Source organism: Aythya ferina, assembly GCF_964211825.1.
Source record: "Aythya ferina genome assembly, chromosome: 1".
Taxonomy (NCBI): Eukaryota; Metazoa; Chordata; class Aves; order Anseriformes; family Anatidae; genus Aythya; species Aythya ferina.
Window position 1 is genome coordinate 114,151,747 of NC_140296.1, and position 27,513 is coordinate 114,179,259.

General features: G+C 41.6%; 1 protein-coding gene across 2 annotated transcripts in view; it reads right to left on the reverse strand.

Moving 5' to 3' along the window:
* The window catches only part of PHLDB2 (pleckstrin homology like domain family B member 2), a 112,823-nt gene that overhangs the window by 64,595 nt on the left and 20,715 nt on the right, over window positions 1-27,513 (reverse strand). Inside the window, exon 1 of one of the 2 annotated variants that reach the window (XM_084533568.1) lies at window positions 15,532-15,664. The exons of the other annotated variant lie outside the window; for it this stretch is intronic. The gene's annotated coding sequence lies outside the window, so the exon portion shown is untranslated. Of the gene's footprint in view, window positions 1-15,531; window positions 15,665-27,513 lie in introns of those variants that run through there. 2 annotated transcript variants of the gene reach the window in all.

Genomic DNA, 27,513 nt, shown 5'->3' on the forward strand with positions numbered 1-27,513 from the left:
CCAGTTTGTGCCTTGCAATTTCCAGGGGATATTTTACTTGGCTGACACCATTAGTTTACCACAGTATAAACTTCGCAATCACTCCTTAAAATCTGGAATCTATGTAGTAACACCCACAGGCCCAGAGGACATGAAAGAAGAAATGGACTTCGCCCTCCTGGTATCTACCATAGTTTACATACAAAATGACAAGCATTTGAGCTGAGTTATTCTGATAGGCCAAAACCTGGCTGAGCTCTTCTGGGATGTCCGAGAGTTTCATTTATTGCTAGTATTGAAGTTGGCTCATGGGCTTTGCTCACCAAACAAACAAGAGGTCCATGCACTTAAACAAATCAAGCCACGTACATGTAAGGAATGCAAAGTTTAGGATGTGCTCACAGCTGGAAGAAGTGAGAATGACTTTTAACCCTGCTTGCATTCAGAGCCAAAAGCAGCCAGCCTCCCCTTCTCTCACAGGATTTTCCTTTTGTTATTTTGAGTGGGAAAACTGTAAGTAATACTCTGCAGAAATCTCCCTAGGGAAAATGAAGCTTAACAGTACAGAAAGGACTAACTTGGCACTTGCAGACAAATCATGCCTCTGAAAGAAATTAAAAATGCCAGGTGAATTGTTCCTGTGCTTAGCTCCTATCCATTAGGTGAGTTGTCAGCAAAGCTGGATGAGGCCAAGCATGCATTTCCCCTCATATATGTATGGGAAAACATTACCTGAGTCAATGTCATCTGCTTCTTGGCATCAAAGGAGAGAAAGAGAAGGAATAAAAGTTTATTTCCAAATCAACAAGAGGAACTAAAAAATAGCCATAGGTTCAGCCATAAGATAGGTTTGAATGTCTAACTAGCAAGAGTCTGGCAACTTACAAAAAAAGAAAAATAATATTCATTCGGTCCTTTTATGTTTAGGAAACTGTCAAAAATGGTCAAAGTAGTAAAACTCCAAAAACTAAAGAGCTGAATACTGTCTGTTCTCATTGGAACAAAGGCAAAAACAGACCTCTTAAGGAAAGTCAGGAAAATAGAAATGGAAACTTATATGTGAGCTGAGAAGCTCTGATGGGTTCAACAGTCCACCTAGCTAGCTTGAACCATCCTTGTGGCAGCTGTACTGCTACACCACCTGTATTGCTTATCATAGAGGCATTCAAAATCCCCCACCCCTGAGTATGCAAGCATGCCCAATTAGTAGTTTCCATGGTAATTCGTATAAGTAAAAAATCAAATGTTGGAAAGCTTGCACAAAGTATATTTTAATCAGGAGTGTTGAAAACAGTAATAAAAATACCTCACTGGCATGCTTCTGTAACAGGGAAGGAGAAATCTATTCAGCTGGATCAGAACTGAAGTCACCTGTGAGCAGGCATCCACAATCACCATCTCTCCATTACCTGGTCTCACTGCATTACCAATTTTATCCGCGTCAGGTGTGGCCATGACTGCATTTCTGTCAAATGAGCCAGAGCCCACAGCTGGGAGTTGGTTCAGGCTTTATGTTACCTGCAGGAAGAGACAATACCCAACCTGACAAAGTCAGTTGAGATTAAACTGTCCATTGATGACTTTTGGCATAGTTACACTTTTTTTCCCCTCCCCCCTTTGGTGGCAAAACTGATCTGGTTTCTTCCCTTTCCTGCCTTAACTATTCATTTAGGTTCCCAATCTGTAGTCTGTGGCCTTCTTGGGTGGGCTGATGCAATTATTGGTGAAAACCCAATCAAGAAAATGATCCTGGTGACAACTTCCTTCCCTGCCCCGTCCTTCTGAAAATGATCCAACATTTAGTTGCACTGAATGTCTAAGAAGTGGAGGAACCACAGCCCAACACAAATCTGAGCTGCTCTGCTGGAGACCAAGCCTACATTTCTTGAACCAGCATGACCAATACACCAATGGATTATTGAATTGCAGCCTTTTTGAGCAAGTATGTGGCAACAAATGAGGTTGTAATGACTCAGTGCTTTGCAGCATGTAACAAGAGCATTTTGTACCACTGCCTCAGTAAAGAAACCCAGCTGTTGTTTGCCATTGCAGAATAATATTAACACAGTTGCTTGTAGCTCAAAAAATAATAAGGATTGTCACAACCAGAACTTCTGGTGAAGCTTCAAATCAAGTGGTGATTCTTCTTCTGTAACTCTATCAAAAACATTTTCAGTTCGTGTAGCAGGCTGGATCCTAGGTACTGAAGGAAACTTAATTTTTAAGGCTCATGGGGAATCTCTGCTAAATTAAAAGGCAACCTGGAGCATGACTGCATTTATCAGTACCATTCCAGTGGGAAAAAAAGAACACGCCCAATAGTTACACTTGCCATCCAAGATCGAAATCTAAAAATCTCTTAATCCACCACACAATGCAGAGGTATATCAAACAATAAGAAAAATAAAGCAATCTGATGTTCAGCCAGTGGTGTTCTTGTGACTTGGCCTGAACCTTTCTTGAATTGTCACACAAGAGCTATCAACAAAAACTGCCTCAGGAAAATAAGTTACATGAGTAATCAAATTTCATGCTTCAGGGCACAAGTCAATTGCTGGAAGGGTCAGGAAAGGAATTTCCTCACTCTCTTCCTTTGCACAGTTGTACACAATTAACTAGGTTGTAATTGCAAGGCAAGAAAGTGGTTAGGCTTTGCATTCCTCTGAATCATCAAGTGCTGGCTGCTTTTGCAGCCAAATTCAGAGCTTAAAGGACCAGGCTGGCAAGGCTTGTTCTTCATCGCACTTTGCTGAGGCATTGCTGGGATTTGCCGTGCAGTTGTGGGGTTTGTTCTTCTTGTCATGCTAACTTTGCAGCTCAGAGTAGGGCTGTTTCAGAACTACCATTGAAGTGAGGACCTCGGTAATTCAGGCAGTTAGTTCTCTGTTAATGAGTTGTGCAATTTACTGGTAGAGACATTTTATGGTGACAACTCATAATTACTCACACAAGTAGTAGTCATAATGACCTAAAGATATAGACAAAACATTTGTTGGAAAGGTAAGCGCTTTTAGTTAAGAAACTATACCCTTTAGTGTAATAAAAGATCATGCTATTTCTTTTTAAAGTAGCATGTTTTAATAATCCAAAGGATTTTTGCTAACACAGGCCAGACATGACTCTCTAAATCGCAAGAGTGCAGCCCTAAGCTTGTGCATGGCTGTCTTCGGAGCTGATTAATTGCTTCCCTTTGCTAGAATCAGCACACATCTGTGAATGAGGGTAACTTATAACTTAATTATTCAACTCTGATACTGCAGCTAAGTTTTAGAAGTTTTTCTATACACAAATACATTTTTGATACACAATAGGCAGTTAGTTCTGTGAGCAAACACACTGCACTTCACACGCAGGGTCTAAAGGCAGCACCTTCTCAATGCTCCTTAGAGATATTAAATCAGTAGGCAAATGATGGACAGAAGATGGTGTGGTGCAAATACAATAGTTAGTGTTTTGCGATTACAATCACAGATTAAGCAACAACTGATTTTGTACTCCGTGGTTGGATATAAGGCTATCTACATCCTGTGGTTGCCCTTTCAGCAAGCAATAAACTGATGTATAAACTCTTATACACACCTTAGTCTGGGGCTGCGTGACTTGTCCGTGATACTAAGCCGGGGAAATTTGCTGTTCCTGCTTGGTCTTTATCTGTCGTTATCAAATCTGGATGCACAAAGCTTTTATCTATTTGTCTAACACAGTGGATCATGTAAGCAAGGTAGTACTTTCTTTAGTAGGAAAATAGAAATCTAAAAGCATTTAAGCCAGTTGACCAAGGCTGCACACAAAACCTCAGCTAGAACAAAACAGGGAGTGGAAAACCCAAAATACTACTTCAATTTTACAGTTAATCTGTGCAGAGACAAAACTCTGTGTTGAAATAAATACTGATTTGGGTCATTCCTTCTACAAAAGCATTCTTCCCCTTCAGGTGAAATTGAGTTAATTAGTACAGAGACAGAAGAGGTAGAAGAATGCATTGCTACTAGAAGGGAAGACCAGTGCCAAAAATTTACTTCATTCTCTTCAGAGTAATTGGGGCCAGAATTCATGTAGCGGCTTTCATTAAGGAAAAAGCTACACCTAATAAAGTTTAGATAAAATACATCCTCACAACTGATTCATGGAGCTGCCTTTGCTGAGAAGTTGTATATGTACATTGAGTAGGGCTGTAGAGAGGGTTTTTCTTGGCAGATGGCCTCCAAATGTGAAATTAACTCCCATTAGCAACACAAAGGATGACACAATATCACTACTGCTTTCTTGCACTAATAGGGGCAGAATAAAACACAAACACATTTCAGCCTTAATTTTCCATGATTTTTCTCCAAATAGGGATAGAATTAAAAGCACTGTGGAAAAAAAATATATAACTTTTCTCCCCGTGTATCTGTTACTCAAAGAAGCTTATGTGCTTAGACAAACAAAATATGCAAAACGCAAAGCTAAGCATCCTGGAAAATCAGTAATACCCAATGCAAACTCAGCCTAAACCAGAAGAGTAGTCCAGCAACAACCAGGCATCTAATCTCCTGGCAGTACATGCCCCTCTTAAACAAAATGCTAGCAACATAGCGGGGGAGAGCATTGCAGAGCCAAATGCATTCAGAAAATGCATTCGTGTGGCAGAAAGGGGAAGATGGACCAATGATTTTTGGGGGGTCTGATGCGGCACTTATCTTTAAAACTGATCTCTGCTGTAGAAATCCAGCTCCTACAGCCAGGACAGCTATAACCAAGCATCTTGTTATAACCAGAGGCTTTATGAGGCAACACCACAGCCAGCGGCATGATGGTAAACCAAAAAAATAAATACACTCAGTTACTTGGAAACTCTGACAAGCTTGGAAAGGCCATTTTACAGGAGTTATACTGTGCAAAGGCTGCTGCTTTAGGCGTGTATCCTTGCCTACCACTGCTCACCTCACCTCTGAGCACAAGTCCCTGTCCCACAGCACCTCTCACCAGCAGCCTGGGCTGCCTGTTTGCGGAGCCGTCCCGTGCCCGCTTCTCTGCCTGGGTCTGTGCTGCTCCTGCAACCACGACCCCACACGCTCCCAATGAAGTTCACACCGCCTGATGTAGGATTAGGCCCACAGGAAGCAATAAAATACGCTTGATGATCTCAGAATATCACAGGAAATTAACATATGACAATCTTTAACACGTTGTTTTAATAAATTATAATTTCGTGCTGTAGCTTCATGACCACTGCAATATTTGAGATAGGACGCTGGGGGTGGTCTCTCCTCTGTTTCATAACGCCTTGTTTGCACATTGCATGTTTTTCCCATTCTTCTTTGTACTACCAAAACCTTCAAGCATTTGCAGCAACATCCCAGCACTCATGAACAACAGCCATTTGGGTTGCAAGCTCCCAGGTCTGTCCTGTAAACTTATCTGAGAAACCTTTCACAACCAAGAAGAGAAACACGCTATCTTAACTATACACTTCACTAACAGGACATAAATCAGGTAACACGAAAAAGGGATGCTAAAGGAGCCAGCCAACAAACACAGAGAGGAAAGGGTTGATGCTTGATCCTCATTAGGCTTCTAAATAGTTTGTCATTAGCTGGCTTGTAAAACTTCAGAGATTTAATGAGAGAAAAATGTTTTTTTTTGCTGAATGCTTCAGATCTCTTCTTTGGCGAGTGAAGTTTCAGGTTCCCCCTCCCCCCTTCACTTCTCGAGAGGCTGCCAAGTTTTCCGAGAGCTAAAAGCAACAACTTTCTGTGCAACGTTACTTCATGCTTCTGGTATTAATCTAATAGAAGGCTAGATGGGGAGGAGGGGGAAGGAGCACTGAAAGCTGGTTTCCTGCCATGCAGTGGGAAATCCGTACAAAATTCACATCTAACACTGATTTTAACAGCTGGATGGCTGCATTGGCTTTTCCCTGCCATAAGAACATGCAACTACATACTGTTTTTGTTATAAAAAGAAGACAGACATCAAGTACAAGGAAAAATTAAAAGAGGATTTGCAGTTGTAAATACCCCAATTAAACTGCCCTCTTCCAATAGTCAGGCTAAAAGCATTAACACCTTCTGCAAATCACCTTTTATTTTTATTAACATCTCTAAAAAGAGCGTTCACAGAAACTATAGCGGGAAGCCATCTTGCTGATAAACACCTCAGAAAACATTTGCACGGGAAGTGCTCCAGCAACCCCTTTAAAAAGAGGGGTTAAAGAATCACACCATCAGGACATTGAAATAAAACTCTGCAACAGAGATGAAAAATCATAGCAAAAATAGCATACCAGAAATAATTGCCCCGAAAGTCAGAGAGAACCATCCTGTAGCAACTCAAGGCTATATATAAAATACCCCCCAAATAATTGTTAGCAACACCTTCCTAAAGGGCACAGCATGCCAGTTGATAACTCCTTGTATTCAGCCCACATTCGCTGTTAATTTCTTTATTGGGAAGGGCTCACCTATTTATTCTGATAATAATTGCTGGGAGGGTAATGGTCACAAGTGTAGTTCTTTATCTTGATTATATTGAAATGTTTTTTTTCCTCCTCTCATTCTTTTTGCTCAGGCTTTGCTCCACCTGTTTCTCACGCACCATATGGTTTGAATCATGGCATATTGCAGAAGTCAAGATTTTTTGATGCTAATGCAAAGAAGGCTTAATATGGTACGCATGCTGAAAAGGAACCCTATTTTGTAGATGAAACAGGGCTGTAGCATGTTCATGAGTGCTACATCTACTAGGTAGGGCCCATACTGCAGGGTCTGATTCCTCCATTTTAGCAAATTATCTTGATTCTAATGCTTTATCTGCCCATTGGTGCATGAGATCAACAGAGTGAACATGACAGCTGGTTTTTATGTCACTAGCTGCAGCCAGCCGTTACACTGAAAGTGTTAATAACCATTTTCATTCCTCCGAGGCTTGGATTAAGCAAACTGCAAGACTCAAAAGACTCTCAGGGGTAGTGATGGCAGGAAAAAGAAAAAAAAGAAAAAAAAAAAAGAATCTAACACCCAAAATACTGAGTAGAAGCTACGCAATATGAGCAGGGAGGCTTCTCTCGGGGCAGATAAGCACAGGGCTGGAACACTTGATAGGTATAGCTCGAAGTACTGATGGGCAGGAGAGAGTGAAAAAAAAAGCCTTGAAGAGAAGTGAGAGAATGAGAAAAGTTGCAGTGGATACCACATTAGAAAGAAGTTTAAAAAGACAGAGCTTCCTAGGGGCTAGTGCTGCTGAAAAGGCAGAGATGTCTCAGCAGAAAATTGTTTCCAGTTTCCTTATTCTGCATTCATAAAAAACAAAACAAAACAAACAAACAAAAAAAACCACCACAGGATTTTGTGCACATTTGTGTAAGTCAACAGGACCACTGCCATCACTCCCTCTGTACTCCAAAAATTCCAGCTGGTATCAAGTTTTCCTTGTAATGGAAACAAGCTGGCAGAACTTCAAAACCTTGATAAGAGCTTATACAAAGAAAGGACAACAATAGCAACAATAGCCAGTTATACTTCACTATTAACATTTTGTTCTCACTTTTTTTTTTTTTTAAGAGAACTCTAATAGAATTTGGCAATGCTTAAACTGGTGCCACTCGCACCCAGCAGCAGCTCAGGAAGAGAGCGCGAAGATGCAGCTGTATTGGAATTTGGTCAGGGAAGGGTATCTAACAGCTCAACTTTTGTCAAATGTGCCGTGGCCAGGGGACAACAGCACCATGAAATCCCTGAGCAGCTCAGTTAGACAGCTTTGAAATGACTGAGAAACTGAAATGTGAGTTTTGAAAACTACGGATACATCAGCATCTTATTTATTTGTCAGAAGGCATAGAAATCACCCAGCCCCGATAACATTTTCTTAAGAGCACAATCTCTCTGAAGAACCTAGGAGACTGAGGGAAAAAAAAATGTTAAATGAGTGGAAATAACCTTTGCTGGACAAATGGGAGAGGAATGGTTGGAGAGCTGCCAGGCAGAGAAGGAACTGGGAGTGATGGTGGATAGTCGGCTGAATATGAGCCAGCAGTGTGCTCAGGTGGCCAAGAAGGCCAACGGCATCCTGGCTTGTATCAGGAACAGCGTGACCAGCAGGGCTAGGGAGGTGATTGTCCCCCTGTACTCAGCTCTGGTGAGGCCGCACCTCGAGTACTGTGTTCAGTTTTGGGCCCCTCGCTACAAGAAGGACATTGAGGTGCTTGAGCGGGTGCAGAGAAGGGCGACGAAGCTGGTGAGGGGCCTGGAGAACAAGTCCTACGAGGAGCGGCTGAGGGAGCTGGGCTTGTTCAGCCTGGAGAAGAGGAGGCTCAGGGGTGACCTTATCGCTCTTTTTAGGTACCTCAAGGGAGGCTGTAGCGAGGTGGGGGTTGGCCTGTTCTCCCACGTGCTTGGTGACAGGACGAGGGGGAATGGGCTTAAGTTGAGCCAGGGGAGTTTTAGGTTGGATGTTAGGAAGAACTTCTTCACTGAAAGGGTTGTGAGGCACTGGAACAGGCTGCCCAGGGAAGTGGTGGAGTCACCATCCCTGGAAGTCTTTAAAAGACATTTAGATGTAGAGCTTAGGGATATGGTTTAGTGGAGGGCTGTTAGCGTTAGGTCACAGGTTGGACTCGATGACCTTGAGGTCTCTTCCAACCTAGAAAATTCTGTGATTCTGTGAAATCCAGTCCAAGCAATTCTCTCTTGGGCTTAATGTTGCATCTTTCCTTTCTTTTTTCTTTTTCCTTTTTTTTTTTTTTTTTTTTTTTTTTCTTTCCCTTTTTGACCACAGTAGGATTTTAGGTTCGGTTTCAAAACTATCCTCACTTCCCATGGCCTTTGTACTATGTTAAAGCCATGTGATCTGTGCTACCTCACATAGATTTAAGAATTACGCTGGGGCTTACAATAGCCAGCAGCTATATAAATGAGACATTTTTACTTCTCTGAAAAAAAAAAAAAAAAGTTCCTCTTTTAAAAGTATTACAGTCCCTTATTCTTCCTCCCCTTTTCCTTCTTTTCCTGACCATATGCAACTGAAGAAATGGCCTTTGTTAGTTTTTCTGGGCTGGCACGAAGCCCAAAGACCCAGCTGACAAAAACTTCAAGTCAGCAAATGCAATGGGAGGAATGTCCCTTTCAGAGCCCCCGCTTCACAGCCTCACTGCCACAGAACATCTCAGTAGCTCCACACAGCAGAGCCTTGCAGGGCCCTTTGTTACAAGGTGAATCACTCTTCCTCTGCTCCTCGTGCTGAAGCAATTAGCTCTCCTTACCCACTGCCAGCACAGCTGCCCAGCATTTGAGTCCTGAGCTCTGGGGGAAGCTGATGGGGTGGCAACAGTCCAAATCGAAGCTGCTATCAGTGGATTTGAGGGGTGACAACAAAGCTCGCTTGGCTCCTGTCTTTCCCACCTCATGTTAGACCTGTAATGTGCCATCTCATATTCAGAGCACAGCAGCTTCACAGGGCTGTGTTAGCCTGGACAAAGTATATCCAGCAAAAGATCCCTGTGTTAAATACTTGGGTGCTGCTATTAATGCTAGCCCACTACTGGGTCACTGAGTTTGTACCAAAATTTCTGACAGAGAAATCAAGTATTTTGCAGAAGTTGCTGGTTCTCAGTGGTCGGTAGTCAGAAAAACAGGTGCTGTGAACAGACGTAAGGGCCTCTCATTTATTGGTTGGATAAGATGAATTGTGTAATATTTCCCCTGGAAAGTAATGCAGTAATTCATTTTTTTTTTGAGAAAATCAGGGATTCACCAGGTGGCACGGTGATTGTACTATAGCTTCACAGCAAAGAAGTGATTCATTCTGCAGTCAGAGCACTTCGTAAAATGTAGGAATAAACACTGATTTCTCACACACTTTTTTCTTTCCCTAGCCTACACAACAAGCGAACACTGTTCTTTCTGATCCTCCCCTTCCCTCAGTGGCCGTTTGGTATTCACCTCCTCTTATTTTGGATTTCCTGTCTGCACTCCAGGGAAAGGACTTTCCTGTGAGAAACAAATGTCACACTGCTGATCTGTTTGGACATCAACAGACTAAGTCTATCCTTCATGGGAAGCAAGTTCTCATCTACCTGTTACCAGAAGAGTACTAAGATTTTTTATCCTTAGCCACTTTATTTGGTAAGAGCTTTAGAGAATTAACTTTCTGGTCTCTAGCGGAGCTGCTATTTCTATGTATTAAACTAAAAAGGATGCAGCTGTTTCAGATAAATTGAAGACCTAAGCTGAACTAAAAATTAAAACCAAATATTAAACATTTTGAGAGCATCCCTACTTTCTGTAGGGTCCTCCGTAGCACGTGTCTTTTAGGTTACTGTATGTGATGCTTTAGTCTGATAGGATAAGAAAATCAAGTATGAATCCTCCATGTCTATGCATGTGCACAGGGAACAGGGCACGGCGACTCAGCCAGCAGCACACAGATACAGTAATACTGAACATACACAGCTGCTTCTGAAATTTCAGGTGTTTTTTCACGAGGGGCAATCTTCTTGGCAATTCACATGTAATTATTAATGGAAATGAAGGCTGTCAGTGGAACGCGGGAGGAAAATGAGCTCATAGATGTAAGGATTTAAAATGTGCATCTGAGCACTGAAAGTCCCAGGAGACGTGTCTGCTCAGATGGTTGGAACCCCAAACTTGCTTCATCTCAAGCACAGATGAGAAGTTTTGTCTTTCACCAGCAACTGAAAAGACCGGTAAACTCAGCCTCCAGGATGGACCCTTGTGAGGGCAGCCAAGCCCCCTGGCTGCTTGCTGGCAGGGTTTTAAAATGCACAGGAAAGACAGAGGTGCTACCTCTGGCTTTCCAGAGTCCAGAAGACACACCACCATTGTGCCGTAAAGATCCAAAAGTCATTTCCAAAACATCACAGGGAAAGGTGTTTGTGTGTGTACATGCTCAGGTGCAAGGTATGCACGTAATGTTGAAACCTCTTCCTTGAACCTACGTAAGAGAAGCAGAGTGCAAAAGTCTAACTGAAGAATGTGATAGGATGTATTGCTTACTCCTTGTGTGACAGAATATATTGCTTGCATTTTATTTGAGAGCTCTTCAGTGTGTTTAGTACTTAGGATGCTGAAAAAAAGTCTCAGATGTCTTTGCTAGCCTCTTGTGGAACATTATAGGAGATGGTAGATGCTGGCTGCTGTGACTGCAGCAGCGCAACTGTGGCACACACCAGTTCGTGGCTTTGAATGGGTTGTACTATGTGTGTGCAAGCCCTTATGGAGCATTGGGGAGTATTTTGTGGCTTGTGGTATATGCAGAATGGGTGATTTGTAGACCTTTTGGGTCTAACCAGCTATTACCTCTGTGCTTGTGAGGCACTGCATTGGATGAGCCAGGAAGCTCGTTTCATGTATGATCTGTAGTATCTTATGCTGTTCACTGTTTTTTTTTTTTTTTTTTTTTTTTTTTTTTGTGGAAAAGAAAATAATTGCTTTTATTGTATTCTCACTTTGAAAGCTAAAAACTTCTTTCTTACATATAAGAACATTTTGAAAAATGTTGAAAGAAAATCTAGAGGTTTAACTCTGGGTAATGCATGCTAAAAAGCTCTGAAAAGCTAGTACCCTGGCTGGTGCATCGCTGGAGAGCTAGCTGAGGTTCAGAGGAATGCAATAAAACGATGTACAGCATAGCTTCAGTTTTGCCTTAAGCCCATTTGCTTTTCATTTTCTGCAACCTAAGTGTAAGAAGAATCTAAATCAACACTTAGCAATCACTCATGGGACTAATGCAAGTCAGACTCAGACAGCGCTTTAATAGAAGTCAGACTTGGTTGTACAGGAAATTATGTGGAGCCTGTAGGCACTTTAAAGCCCAAGGAACTATCTATGACAGGTGCTGTTTTAGGTGTTCTTTAACTTTGTCTCTGTTAGAACCCAAACCTATAACATTAGAAACTTCTTAATCTTATGTTTATAAATAGATTGCCAGAAGTCTTTTTTGAATAAAGCTAGTAAGGGACAACCTTTCTGTCACAGACAGGTAACATATTCACATGGTAAATCTAGTTAACAAAGCATACACTATGCATAAAATCTGGGCTCTTTTAGGTGACAAGATAGGTCTCATTCAAGAGAGAGCATGTGAGACACTGTAGTAATCAGAAAGATGTGTAAAGTTGAACAATGGTCAAACTGACTGCACAATCAAGTGAAAATGCAAACCTCCAAACCTAACTGCAAGTCTCACTTTGCCAAATTCAGCTCTGGAGCAAGTAAATACTCCTTTTTGCCCACTCCTTAGAGTGGGCTAGCTGGGCCTGGTTCTCATTTTATTCTGACCTAGCCTTTCCCTTCAACTTGCTGTTTGTTTATATGTAATTTCTGCACTGAAATCTGCAGTGACATTCCCTAGAACAGATTCACTTGCCTAGCTACAGCTAGTAAAAGAGATCCCTGTTTCTTTGCCACTGCAGTACTGGGGAGATCCATCTGAGCGTTGCCACATCCTGAGCTGGGCAATGCTCAATACCTTGGCATCACTGCTCTCTGGCAGATGGACAGGTGATGGAGCCTGGCACCGTTATTTTTCTGAAACAAAACCTTTTGATTTCAGAGCAACTCCATAACACTTGATCCATTGTACCTGGAGCAGCTAGCACTTTGCTTGCTTGCTTTGAGCTCCATGTGCCTGACTCCTGTAAAGTCTCTAAGCTTTTATTCAGTCAGGCAGCAAGTATTTCTTTTGTCAGGACTTTCTTGATGTGTGCTGCTCTGATGTTTTTTCTGGTTTCTCTCCCACATGAACAATATTCAGCCACCTGCACCTTAACACAGCCTGTTATCAAACCCTCCACCCATGCCACACGCATTCTTAAACAGCTCTGCATGTACCCTTGTTGGGGTGGTGGCTCCCATTGTTTCAGCTATCTATTCCTTAAAGCCTAATTGCACTTTGCACTTGACTCAAAGGAAGGGTGGTTGTTACACCCACTACCTTCAGCAAGACTTAGTGCAACTGACAGCATCACAATGTGTGTGTTTTTAATACCCAGACAAAACACTGCAAGTATATCCCCCTCAGAAGCACTCAACAGGACACTAACCAGAAACAACTCTTGGGCATGCTCCCGTAAGACTTCTGGAGCTGCTGACCTTCTTCTATCTTCTTACAGTAAGGAAGCCCATATTTAAATGCACCAGCTTCTTTTTCCTTGGCAAAGGTGGTACCACAGGAAAACGATCTCTTCTACTCTTCCTCTTGCCCTTTAAATCACGTTCCTCTCCCCAGCTAATTCTCTCCTCCAGTTAAATCCACCCCTGTGCTGTTCTTTTTGCTGGAAGAGATGAATTTTCTGTAACTGTAGGTGCAAAACTTGGTGAAACATAGCTCTACACATTTCAAAATTAACTGGTATTGTCAGCTAACCTTAACATGGTAAGAAAATGTATCCAGTCTATTTTGGAAGGATTTTTTGTTTGTTTGTTTTACCTTTCAGTCAAAGCCATCGTTTTTGTCACTGAGTGGAAACTGTTTTCACAGTGGAGAGGTCTTGGCCAATGGACACCTGTGTTCATGTTCCTGCCCTATCCATCTGAGAGGGTCTGGGGTTAAAACCTCTGCTCTAAGTTAAACACAATTAGCACTGTAAGATGGGATGCATCCTGTGTCAGGCAGTGTCTGATACCACAAGACAAACATTCTCAAATTAAAACATCCCATTAGAGTACAAGTAGAGACAATAGGGTTGACAAGAAAAATATAAATGTAAAAATAACAGCATTTCAAACAGTTCCTTTCACTCCATAAAGAAATTAACAAATTTTAAAGCTTCCAGATCTCCTAAGGAGTGAGCATCGTACTCCAGTAGTAACAGAACTGCAGCACTAAGAGCAACAGGATGCTCACGATAGCATCCTGGCCTAGAACAGTGATGTCCTTTCTCTGACACAGGAAATTTATCAGCTTTGGAGCTTTTCCACTTAAAACAGAGAGACTTGCGTGAACACTGCTTGCCAAAACCTGCTCCATGGAGCACACAAAGGAACAGTGTCATGGAAATAAATGAGCCACTTCCTTGCGCAAGGGCAGAGATATTCCTTCAGCCTGGCAGTCATGCCCTGGCAGGAACCTCACCTGGCACCTATTTTTGTCAGCCAACAGGTCATAACCCTGAGGCAGCTCAGAGGAGACTTGAGGCAGCTGTTCCCGGTAACAAAGTACAGTGAATGCAGAGGCAGGCTTCGGAAATCCCATGGAAGGTTCCTCTGATGAGTGATGAGCCGATTACAAAAGTGCTCAAGCACTTCTGGGAAGTAGCAGATCCCACAACCGGTCCATCCCAGGAAATTGCCTCATTGTTGGGCAAAAGAGTTTTGCTCCCTCTTGCTTTATCTGCCTGTGGCTTCATGAGTCCTCCTTCCTTTCCCGGCCAGATCATGACTCCACGTCAACAGGTGAGGCGGAGGGTGTCTCCATGCCAGCTTGTGCCCTGGATAAACCAATTACCCAGCACACAAAGCGTAAATTTGAACTGCCTCAGGCAGGAAACTCACACTGAGCTGATACCTCTCACTTCCTGGAAGAGAGGTGGGCATTGCCACAACTCAGACGAGAACAGCAAATTCCCCATGTACAAACAGACAATGTAGGTGCCTGAGCCCAAGTCACGAATCCCAGTTGCAAATCATTCCTTATTTCAAAGCTGTGAGCATGCACCTGGCTTGGGAGATCACAGGAATTTTTGTCATATTCATGTCAACTGCTTTTTCTTGGCCATTCTTGCTCTCCAGTAGACTATGAAGCACCTGTCTGGGCACCTGGACCAGGACTGTGACATCCCGTATTTTCACTGAGTAATCAAAAAATTAGACATATTTTAACTCTGTGCTCCCACGTATAAACTGCCGTAACAGCTTGCGCTGCAGTGCAGGTCTGCAAAGGATTTGTACAGGTGACTGCCAGCTGGGAACTTCCTAAATTTCAACTGCTCAGTTCTCTTTTAACAAGATTTTTTAAAACACACCTTGATAGATTTCTAACAGAAAGTTCAAAGAAGTATGGAAGTGATATCATAAGGAAGTTTCAGAATTTAGCAGAGAGCTCTGATCCCTGGGGTTAATGATAAGAAATGCTCATAAGCCATTGTCACATCCCTGCTTTAAGCAGGAGGTACTAAAGCTTCCTTCTGAAAAAACTCAAAGATTTTGTACCACAAGCACATATGTTTCCCACCCGCCTTTGGTGAAACATTCGGTGAATTCAGCCCGCAGCAAGCGTCCCATTTGCTGAAAAATTCATCCTCAACTTTGTACCTGCTCTTTCTGTAACAACATAGTGCTCCTCAAGGAATGACTGACAGTGCAGGGATGTTCACTGAGCTTTAAGAAGAGGACAGAAAATTGAGCAAAGGGAGCTTTTGCCATTCAATCACACATGAGCCAGCAGAAGAGAGGAGCTAACAGAACTAGCTGCTTTACCTCATCAACACATCATCCCTGTAATTACCCATGCCCTCTGCAACCTCTTACTACACCAGCTGGCACGAGAAACATCAGCATCTCCTTAAAGCTGGAACAGGGAGAGAGTCCCCATCAACAAATGTTGTGAGCTCACCTTCACAGCAGCACGGCAATCCTTCATGCAAGTGAGCTGCACTGCTCTGTTTCAGCTGTCAGTTTCCGAAAGCTGGGGCCAGGATTTGGGACTTGGTAGATGAAGACATTACTAAATCTCCTCCGGCTCAGAGCACACACTGTAGCTGCTGGAAGGCAGAATAATCATAGAGAGGGAGCCAAGTCACAGATATTGTATGGAGTCTATTTGGAGGCTTGGCCTCAATTAGCATATAAATGAAGTGATACACGCAGCCGTGGCTTGCCAGAAAACGAGACAGAATAATCTCCCCAATTTGGCAGCTCTCTAGAGCATTAGTTTGTGAATGGAGAGCCAGGCACTCTTTGAAGCCAAGCTGGGCCCACAGCTTACAGCCAATTGACTTTACATGGCAAAAACAGGCTTTGGAAAGCACTGAGGCACACCAGCACTTTTTTTCTCCTCTTAAACTAAGTTTCTATTATAGGAGAGTGACTCTGAAGTTACTCATCACAGTTCCACGAGACCGATAGCATTTCACCTCTTGCACGCACAGGCCCCGAGGAGATGTGGTAGGGTCTTCCTGCTGCAGAGTCCTGGCCATTAACAGAGTGCTTGATTTTATTCCAAGCGAAGGAGAAGGAACTGAAAGTTCACAGGAAAAATGATATGGAGGAGATGTGACCACGTAGCTGCTGAGCTTAGACAGACAGAAAACTTACTTACTTACAGATCTTTATTTGGATAAAGAACGAGGAGACAAAAATAGAAACAAAGACTTTCAGAACTAGCGCACAAGCATAGAGGGAATGAGGAGTTGTATTTATCGATATAGCATATGCAATCCTTTTAAGGATTTTCTATTAAGACCAAGGGAAGGCAGCTTGTATTTTTGTGCAAATGCCTTTCACATTCACTGGAGTTTAGTTTTCCTTCTTTAAATATTTTCAATTGTCAGGGGCTCAGCTCAGACGCAAAAGCGAGGAAATGTAAGCACAAAGGCATGCAGATTTTTCCAAGAGCAGTGCAGTCTTGCTTCTATAGCTACATAATCTACTTTGGGGAGGATCACATTTCTAGGAAAGAAAGCAACACAGACTTAAACATAGGTAAAATGTAAAAGGAAATCAGTACCAGGCTAAGATGGTCTTGTTTTCCTTTCTTTCTACATTTTAAATCTACTCTGGGTTAAGTACACTGACTTGAAAAAATAAATCCATTTCTCCATTTGTATGTGTGAAGCCACAGTCAAGCCTACACGTAACTGTATTTTCTGTTTTCCATCCTGGGATAAACGTTTCTCTTTATTAAAAGTTTGGAGTTACAGAAACATCTTACAGATCTCAAGGAGGTTTTTGAATTAAAAACCTCTCTACATCCCTCAGCTAGCCTGTGGCTCCTTTATGCACTGCGTTATTCCCTACCTCTCATTCTTAAGCTCCAATTTAGTGTTTTGGTATGATTCTATAGCAGCTGCAGCCTGGAACTGTGCAGATGGCTTGTTTTCTGCAGATGCTTTGGGCCAGCTCCTCAGCATGTGTGGGTGAGGCACTCAGTTTCTGCACTCATGCCCAATTCGCCCTTTAGGCATCTGAACACACAGGTTCCTGTAAAAATCCGCAGTCAGCACCTTGTCCTGGGGTTGCTTCAACAGTCAGGCAGATAAGGTCCTGTCTGCTGTTCACAGATAGGAAAGCCATGAGCTGAATAACTCTTTCTACCACGTGAAATAGTCAAACTGCCTCAGCAGAAAGGAGGAATGAGTCTCGTCTACTGCTTGAGCAAGAGCTGGGAATTTTAACGGCTTGGTTCAAAGAAATATGTGACATCTGACTTCATTCAGTGTGAAAAATTTTGACTGATGTCACAAGAGAAGGAAGATCGAAATATAAGTAGTCCTCAAAAAGCCCCCCCTCCCCCCCCCCCCCACCCCGTTTCATTAATGTTCCCCACCCCCAGGCAATCTGCTTTCCTGGTGAGGCATTTCTGGCACAGTTATTGTGCCAAGGGTGGTTTCTGAGATTGCATCCTGGAAAATATCCCATTCAAGTTTCGACAAGGGAGAAGTATTTCATTGAGGAATTAGTGCTTAACCCTCCCTAACAAACAAGGAGCAAAGTGGTTCATCAAAAATGAATATAGCAGAATGAAATAATCCCATGACTCAGGGTTGAACCAGAGTTATGATGCAAATCTGCTAGTGACTCCCACTTGCATCTGTTTAAATTAAAGGGCAAAACTGCTCTAATCTTGTTGAGTCTTGCATATTCTGACAACAAGACCTGAACTGGAAGGGCAACATAATTTTCCAGTTGTCTCCACACCTTGCTTTCTTGTGGTCAGCACCTAAGAGTAGCTCTGGCAAAATAAAGAGAGGACTGCTTCCCCAAATTTTTGCTTTGTAAATGTGTTTCTTGCCAGTGCTTCTAGGCATAAAACATCACCTTCAAAAATTATGAACTTGTTATGACCATGACCCATAGTTTGGAAATCACAGCTTATTATGAAATGAAGATACCAGCTTTGTCCTGAATTCACCCACAAAACATCCTGCACAAATCTTGTCTCTCCCTTTTATTTTTTTTTCCTCTCCCCCCCCTTGACCTCAGAAATCTAAAAAGCAAAGCAACAGGGGTTAATAGAGTGGGAATATAATGGCAATCCACGGAGCTTTGCTTTGGTATCTATCATCTCAGCACCTGGAGGCCCCAGCTCCCTTCACAGGTCAGGAGTGCTCCAGGGACTGGCACTGTTTGGCCAAACCCTTCTCTGTGTCTGCAGTAAAACAGGATCAAGCAGCACAAGCATCACTTTACAGGCTTAACCTACCTGCCTCGAATGATGCAAGTAATAAGCCACAAAGGAAGGCCAGTAGGGAGCCTGGTACTCCTCATGGGCTCCATTACTGAGCATGTGGCCAATGACCTTGACCGCTGGAGACGTAGCCTGGGGACGTGCACGCCTCACTGTTGTTACACCGTGGCCGAGTGCCACCAAGCCTCTCTCATCTGACGTGATTTCCAGCCTCTGGCTCACCCCCCTTGTAATTGCTTCCTCTGCTCCACAAGGGCAGGGAAGCAGCAGAGGTATGCTAGCAGGACTCACGCCACCTTCCCAGGAACCTCTGCCATAGTGTTTTTAATGAGCCTCACCATACCTATCATGTGTAGAAATGAGCATGGAGAAAGATCAGGAATAAGGCTGATTTCTTGTTCAAAAGGAACAAACGCACCAAACTAAGATCTCAAAGAAGCTAACAACCTTCTGCAAGGTTCAGTATACAATGCAGAGCCCAGCTGCAAAATAACACTTGGATTTCAGCTATAAACAGACTGAGGTTTACAGAGGGTTTATATATCTATTTTAGTGAAGTTATTTATCCTACAGGAAAAATGCTATTTGTAAGTCACAGTGGGGAGGGGAGGAGAGGAGGAAAGGAAGTCCTTGCTTGTGTTGTTAGATGAAGCTTCGCTTCTAGACTGGGACAGGGACTCTAAAATTATCATTTTTCAAAGCCACAACTTTGGACAGTGTCCAAGGAAATCATGCCTTTTTTTTTTTTTTTTTTTTTTTTTTTTTTTTTTTTAAGTAGAAGATCTTACAGCCATCAAGATACTTAAAGCTACTTTCCTGCTTTTTAAAAGCACACCCTGTTTTTAGCTTCCTGGCTGGGGGTGGGGGAAAAAAGACAAACTACAACCCAAGGTAAATAAGAATAGCATGTGTTTTAAGGTCTGCATGAGGCAGTGAGGCAACCAGAGTGAAAAATGGAATATAAAGAAGAGAAAACAACAGACTGCCCTGGTGGAAGACTGTGAAAATTCATATTAAAAGCTGTTAAGAAAGAAGAATCTATAAAAAGCTGTAATATTTGTGCAGCCTGAATACAAACGGCATATTTTACATGACTGAATTTCACAACTGAAGTTGCTGTGTACTGGTAAATTAGACACTGAAACAAGAGTGGCTCTAATGGAAAGTGACTTCCAAATGAAAACAAGTGATATCTGTCATCTTTATCTTTTGTAAAACAAACAAACACTAAAAACATGTTATTTCTTCATGCTATCCTATTTCATTCCTCAAAGAAGTCCAGCAGACTCTTTTGGTTTCTATAAAAACATTTCAATTGGAAAACAAAAGATGATGGAGCACTTGTTTTTTGTTCTCAGATTTCTCCCAAACATGAACATGGACAAAGCGGTCTGGAAACCTAATCATGAGTTACAGGCACCCTCACAACACCAAAACAGGAAACATTTCCAGAAGCCCTCAAGCCTGTAGGATCCAGGGTAACCAGCACAGCTCCACTGAAAGACCTCATTCACTCCTTCCAGAGATGGCATTTGGGGCTCCAGGAGCCATAAATTTAAAGTTTTAGACTATGTCAACCATTGACTCTGTCAGTTACCTCATTTCCTCTCCCACCCATTCCACATTCATCTACTTTTACTATTTTCAATCAGATTCAGCAGTAACGCAACAGTAGTGAGGCAGTAATAATGAAAATATAGTATTTTCTTTTGCTCCACATGTCCTGAAAAGATACTGTCACCTCAGATAGATAAAAAAGCTAACCATCTATCCACAATGGAGGATGCAGATACCATTGAGTATGTATTCCTCCTTCTGAAAGGCATTGTGAATCACCACATTATAAATATATACATCATCCCCAGGCAAAATTATACCACAATTAAAACTATCAGCATGTCTTAGACTTCACCTTGGACCTTAATGAGGAACACCAAGATATATTTCTTCCCCATACCATTGAGCTTTGCATGGTAATTTTTTATTTTAATTAGTAATGTACAGATGTTCAAGTTTAATCACAGAATCACAGAATTTCTAGGTTGGAAGAGACCTCAAGATCATCGAGTCCAACCTCTGACCTAACACTAACAGTCCCCACTAAACCATATCCCTAAGCTCTACGTCTAAATGTCTTTTAAAGACTTCCAGGGATGGTGACTCCACCACTTCCCTGGGCAGCCTATTCCAATGCCTAACAACCCTTTCGGTAAAGTTCTTCCTAACATCCAACCTAAAACTCCCCTGGCTCAACTTTAGCCCATTCCCCCTCGTCCTGTCACCAGGCACGTGGGAGAACAGGTCAACCCCCACCTCACTACAGCCTCCTTTAAGGTATCTGTAAAGAGCAATAAGGTTTAAAGGGTTTAAGTAGCACATTTTGGCTTTATGACAGCCAGTGACCAACTGATACTAGACCAGTAGGTGCATTCCCTGACTTGGCACCACAACAAGAGGCAAAAACACAATCCCAGAGGTCCTGCTTTTTGCAGTCAAGGTGTAATGAGCTTCATTGGCCCATAAAGACTTTTCCCTTATCTTTTCCTTTACTCAGTACTGTAATTTCTTCTGCACAATTGGATTCCTTTTCTTCAGAAGCTAAGTTAGTATACGATGCATTTTCCACCTTTGAAGTGCCCATGCAAAGGTATGCATGTAGTTTTACCGTTCGAATAATTCAGCTGGGGGACTGCTGAGCAAGAGTTCTAAACCTTCTGCTTTGGAAGATAACATTTTAATGTTGGTTTTGTATCTTTGATTTTTGGGAATGATTTAAGAGATAAGATTTGCACCTCAAGAACTCAATATTTCTTTAACATTAGTTTACACTAAAATTGAAAATCTAATCTTGTGTCCTTTTTCCTTCCAATTCTGATTTTATTTGCTCCTGTATTAGTCATTGGTGAACTATTTTATTTATTAAACAATAAGTATCATATATATAGATTTCTTTACCTTGCTATTTCTGTCGTTAGTATTATACACCATAGTTAATAATTTAATCCTGGAGCACAGTCTGAGCTCCTGCTTTATGAGATCTGATGCACAGAAAAAGTCCTTACTTGTCCTTACTTATTTCTATCGCTAATATTGAATATTAATGTAAAACAACAACAAATTTATTTACAGGAATTAAGAGGTATGTGGGAACTAAAAGCACCAATTCAGAATAAATTCAACAAACCATTTTAGGCCCAATACAAAAAGTACAGAACTCAAACCAACTACTCAATCACTTTTTCCTCCCCCCCCCCTTAAGGAAGAACTTAAATAAGTGGTCTGAAAAATTTAAAAGAAAACAAATATTTTCTTTACCATTAACACAGTATTTTGCTCGTTCATCTTGATGGACTCTGAATGAATGTTAGTAGAGTATCGAAACAAAAGCAAACCGTGCAAGTTTTTAGATTCACTTTCTAGAAGGCAAATTAATGAGTTTAACACTGCCTGGGTTGTTCAGAGTCCATTAGAGTCACATTTGAGGAGGATGCAGCTCCATTTCAGTCTCATCTGCAGCAAACGTCTCCAATTTTTACTGTCTGTAGGCAGGAACCCCTCGGACAACCATCTGGACCAGCTGCTCAGGGAAGAGTGATGACCACACAGGGACTGTGTCATGGAGTTTCTGCCCCAGAGAAAAGTCAACATGGATGGGTTGCATTCAGCTTGCAGGAGCTGACATTGCACGTGGTATATGTGAATGTCAAATGTTATCTTTTATCTCCAAACATGAGCTCAAAGTGTATCCTGCCGGGTCTGGAAAATTTGGTAAAGCAATAATACATGCAATCAGGGATTTATCTGATACAGACAACTCCCATTTTCTAGACATGGCTGTAAGGGTTGTACATGGAGAAACATCCGGCTTTTTTATTTATTTATTTATTTATTTATTTATTTATTTATTTCCTAAAAGAGTAGCAAGTTTTCTACTTCTCTTCATTGTCCTTTTAGAGATCGACCAAAAGATGAGACTTCACCATTACAATTTTCATTTAAAGTCTTTCTTTTCCTTGGTTAGTATTTCTAATGCTCCATGCCTGCAGTTAGATTGTTAAAACAAATTTAGTTCACCATTTATATATCCACATATCCTTTAAACCTAAGTTTCCACTTATTGTTTAATTTCAGAAAATATTTTAGCAGAATGTAACCAGTATGAGAACATGACTTGATTTTTCCAGACTGCTCTGTGTTTTCTTTCAATTTGAAATAATGAATGAATAAATGTACATGTTAAAACTAATGTAAACCTTTTAAAAGCTTAATCTCAGGTGATTTGTCGGAGAGAACTGCAAGCTTTCAAAGTTGTGGTAACAACCTAGGCAATATTAAGCTCTCTTGCCTGAACAGTAGTGTAAATATGAACTAGATATTGATTTAAGAATTATTATGGATCTGTACCAGTCTGAGTATGGAACTCAAACCTTATAATCTGTGTAATACAATAGAGTCAGAAAATTTTTTCTTTCTTCACAAAGAATTTTCTTATTCTGTTTAGATTTTTGCAATTAATAAAATGTATTTTAACTTCTTCTGAACATTTTTGATGTCTTGGTAGGAAGCCAAAAGCCTTTTCTGCGAACATCTGGTCCTCAAGTGTCACATCTGGAAAAGCTAGCTTTTTCAAGTTTTCCTACACTTCACTTTGTTTTTCATTTGTGGTAAGTAAGAAACAATCTAGAGTTGCAGAAAAAGATTGCATAAAATCACCATTTAACCAAACTTCTAATTTTGATACCCAAAACAAAAGCAAAGGCTAGAATTTTCTCTCAATTCAGCCAGAACAAACAAGTCATTCAAAAAAGCTGAGATTTTCTTTGTGTTCTAAGAGTTGAAATCATTATAATGCTCCCATTACTATGGCACCCACAGTGACAGTAATGAAATTCAAAGACTGACAATTTCTATGTCAGCAGTGATGTCAACAGAATTATTCCCAGAAATTAAAAGATGAAGAATTGGATTTGAAATATTCCAGTCAGTATGTTCTAAACTAACTGTGGGTTTGGACCTCTGAATCTGCATATTCAACACACAGAACAGCTCAGAAGGCTTTGGTTTTTAGGCTGCCTTGAGTACTTCCTTCTGAAAACCCAGATGCTACATGGTGTCTGAAAAGTGGGAAGACAACACGAGTCAATCCCTTCACAAAACTGTGACGTGCAATGTCAACCTGACTCTGCTGTAAGGACCGCATTGAGGGTCAGTCATGATCCACAAGCAGGTTTAGGCCACAGTACTCTAAATTTTAAACAGCTATTTCCATTGCCAAGGGAAGGATGGGGTAGCTGCTCTAACCTGGGGACCTACTGCAGGAGGTTACCTTACTTAGGGGATCAGTTTCCTCATGTGCCCCCTTAGCCTTTCCCATCACATACCCATAAGCCAACTGTGACACCAATAAGCCTTTGTAGAAGGGAGAAAAGAGTATTTGGGAACTATGTCATGATAAACCTTTTTGTTTCCTTCCTGAGTTGTTTGATACACATCCACCCAGCCCATGCCACAGCGGACAGAGCAGATCTGGCCCAAGATGGCTTTTAATTCCCCAAGGGAAGCCAGTGTGAGGTGGCTCCATGCCATTGCTGGCCCTGGCAACCTACACACGAACAGGCCGCAGAGGAGGCCCAAACTCTATATGGGATCAGTGGGTGCTGAGAGACTCCAACCACCTGCTGCAGTGACTGCACTGCTTTGGCATTAGCCAGCACTTCTGCAATGAAGGGAACAGCCTAGGCCTTCACTGAAGCAGTGCTCCTGCTCAGGCAAAGTCTTTGCCTGCCTTCCCGGCCACTTAGGTAGGCAGGGTGCCCCAGGCACTCAGATGGACCATAAAAATCCCCTGCAGACATCCTGTGGAAGCCCTGGGTTTTCTGGCCAGCTGGCATGGAGACGCAGAGAAGATAAGGAGATGGAGTGAGAAGCTATGTTAGAAATATGTCTTTTAAGATACCTAAAATGAAGAATTAATTTTAAAATGAAAACCAGGTCTTGTGTAAACTAAGAACTTTTCCTACACAAAAAAAACATCTGTCAGCAGAAATAGCTTCAGCAATGTTTCTATTGATTAAAATCCTAAATTGGCTCCAGGCCTTATGCAGGTGTATCTTAAATTCTTAAGAAAAAAAAAAAAATTTTTTTTTGAAAAAACTCTTGAATAGTCATAACTATATATGTTTAAATCAACACAGAAGCTGACATTCCTAAAGGCTGGGAGGTATCAGGCAAAGGTTCTGCTTGCAAACACTGGGGATCTCAATTATTAATTGGCACCAAAAGAGCCCAAGATGAATTCCACAAGCAGACAATTCCTTGCAGTACCGGACCAAATTCAGGCATTCCAGAGTCCATCCTCAACCTTTTCTTAATCTTGCTCTATTACTGAAGAAAGATAACAGATTAAACACTCTCATTCTGTCTACTAACTCCCCATGCTGGTCCCAGGACTGTTTAAATTGACAAACTAAGTAGTCTTAGAAACCCTCCTCAAATTCGACCTAATGAGGTAAAATAATCACATACCTATGCCAGATGAGTCAGCAAATACACATAATCCTTTCCAAGCAGATGTAGTGGCTTGCCAAAAAGACATACTCTGTTTTAGGTAAACTTTACTGCTTATTACAGACAGGCACATACATAATTATCAAAACTGATGACATTGGAAATATTGAGACAGTGATGTAATTACTTCTGGATACGAGTTACTCTGCAAGGGATGGAAGATTACTTCTTTCCCCCATGCCATTACTTTCTCCTCAACCACTTTATACTCCCCCTTGGAAAGAGGGCTGCAGCCTATATATTCCCTTGGCCGATTTACCACCTGTGGCTGCAGCAGTATTTCAGCATGAATCAGCAGCACTTCAAGCCATGCGTTCAATGGATCATCATAATTTGTTTTCAAAACGATCTATTAAAACAAAACATCGCTTTACAAGAATCGCATCACATGCTTAATTGCCTTCTCTGAAACAAGCTGAGGTAATTGCGAAGTATCTTGTATTGATGAGTACTCAACATGTAGGTCTGAAAGGAGAAACGTGTCTGAGATGTATTCAGGATGGAAATACAGAGAGCAGTGGCTGTGTAATCAGAGCTGTTTTTCTTATATGAAAAAAAAAAGATTACTCAACCAGTGCTGACTGTTTAAGAAGCAAAAAAGAACTTCCAGGGGCAAATGAGCAATACATTCAGCTGCACATTGTTGCACTCCAGTGGTGAGGAGTGAAGTTTTTACTACTAATTGCCTACTTATGCAATTTGCCCCTCAAGTATAGCAAACCATTTGCAAGGACAATTCAGAGATGGAGCTATTTCCTTACAGCTGAGATACAGCAGGAGATTTATTATGCTCTTGTACATCAGACACTTCCACAACATCGTGCAAAGTTGTACATACATCCAAGGAGGTCTCAACTAGAGTAGTGTCATTTTTTTTTGGCCCGATATTATAAAGCTGTATATTGTATATATATTGTATATGCAACACAAGGTTTGATTTCCAAAAGTTACTAAAGAACTTAGGGTTATATATCCTGTTTAGCCTGTATTTCAAATAATTAACCATGACGGTTAAAAGCCACACCAAGCTACAAAGTGAAGAGCCCAAGAACCTACGCAGTTAAAACTATCGCAAATTTTTAAGCCTGTACCTCTTAAGCTGTCTACTCCACTCTTAAAATATCCTTTGGTGGTCATGAGATCCACTGCTTGCATGTCAGGAAGAGATGTGCAAGACAGATGTCACTCGTTTCTTAACATTTTTTCAAGGGCTTAGGAAAAGCAGAGAATATTTTGAGCTCTGGCATCAAGAATGAGAGCCCACAGCTGAGACTTTAGGGCTAGATTTGACATCTTCAAGTCTTCACAACCAGCCACAGAAGAGCAACACTGCAGGACTTGAATGGTCTTAATTAGGGTTTCCCAGACAAGTTGCATACTTCAAATATTAACAGTACACAGACTGTGCCAACGACCATCTCTTTCTGCTTGTGCATGAAGCGCAGAGCTGCTGCCATTACCAGTGGCAATAGTCAACTATGTTGGTTTTGGGGACCCTGCTTCCCAGTGAGGATCTAGCATCAGCAATGAAGAGTGCTGAGGTGGGGGAGTGCAGGTGGAGCTCCAGCAGGAAGGCACAGGATGTACATGGGGTAGTGGTGCTGGCTGATAACTGGTGTAAGAGCTACCTGGAAGTACCATACCAGGGGTTTCCTGTGCTTCGTCCACCAACCAGCAGGCACCAGCACCGTAAGAGCAACTGCAGGTGACAGAAAGTTCATTCCTTGCGCTGAATCAACGTAACAACAACAACAAGGAAGTAAATACCAGCAAAGCAATTGTGAGCAAAGCCTTGATTGTGGCAGAGAACACTGGAGCTATGCATTGTGCAGCCATACAGTAAGAGCACTCCCTGCCTGTGAACCCAAAGGCTTTTCACTTCCCATGCAAAATAATGATAGCCTGTGACAAAGGCAAACGCCTTTGGCTAGCTGCAATTTCATCCAACAGAGTAGCATGGGAACAAAGAAGAAAGCTAAAAATAAAGAGCAATATTAAAAGAAAAAATAAGAGGAACTTAAACCCGTAACTTAGTTTGTGTTCATTTACCAGATGAGAATATTAATTATTTTAAAATATTTGGAGACTGCCAAGTATTTGTAAGAGCATTTGTGGCTCCTAAGTCACTAATATCAACAGGATTATTAATTTTGGAATGCCCAGTTAAGTGCATTTATTTTCTTCCCCTAATGTTCTGTGCAGTGTTTCAGCCATGCAGTGGGGGATAGAAATAGCAGCACCAGGATTACTAAGCCAAGTCCAGAAAAAGAAGAATAATTAAAAAAAAAAAAAAATTTAAGCAAACTATGCATACCAGATAGAAATGACTAATGCCATGTACATCTGGAGGAAATGAGAGTTAATTTGAAATAATGAGCTAACTAAGCAGGGCCAACTTCACAGTCAGTATTTGTGGTGGCCAGCACTCGGAGCAGTCAGAAGATACGTCCATATTTGTGTGCTTGATTTTTTGGCTGTCGCTGCAGCCCTGCATAATTAATCCTATCACATCCCCACTTCTCCAGACTCATTGCCTAATATGTAAATACAAATTGTTGCATTTCTTCTCATCTCTTCCCCATCCAAACCGCAGATATCTCCTTCACACAGTGTATTATTAAA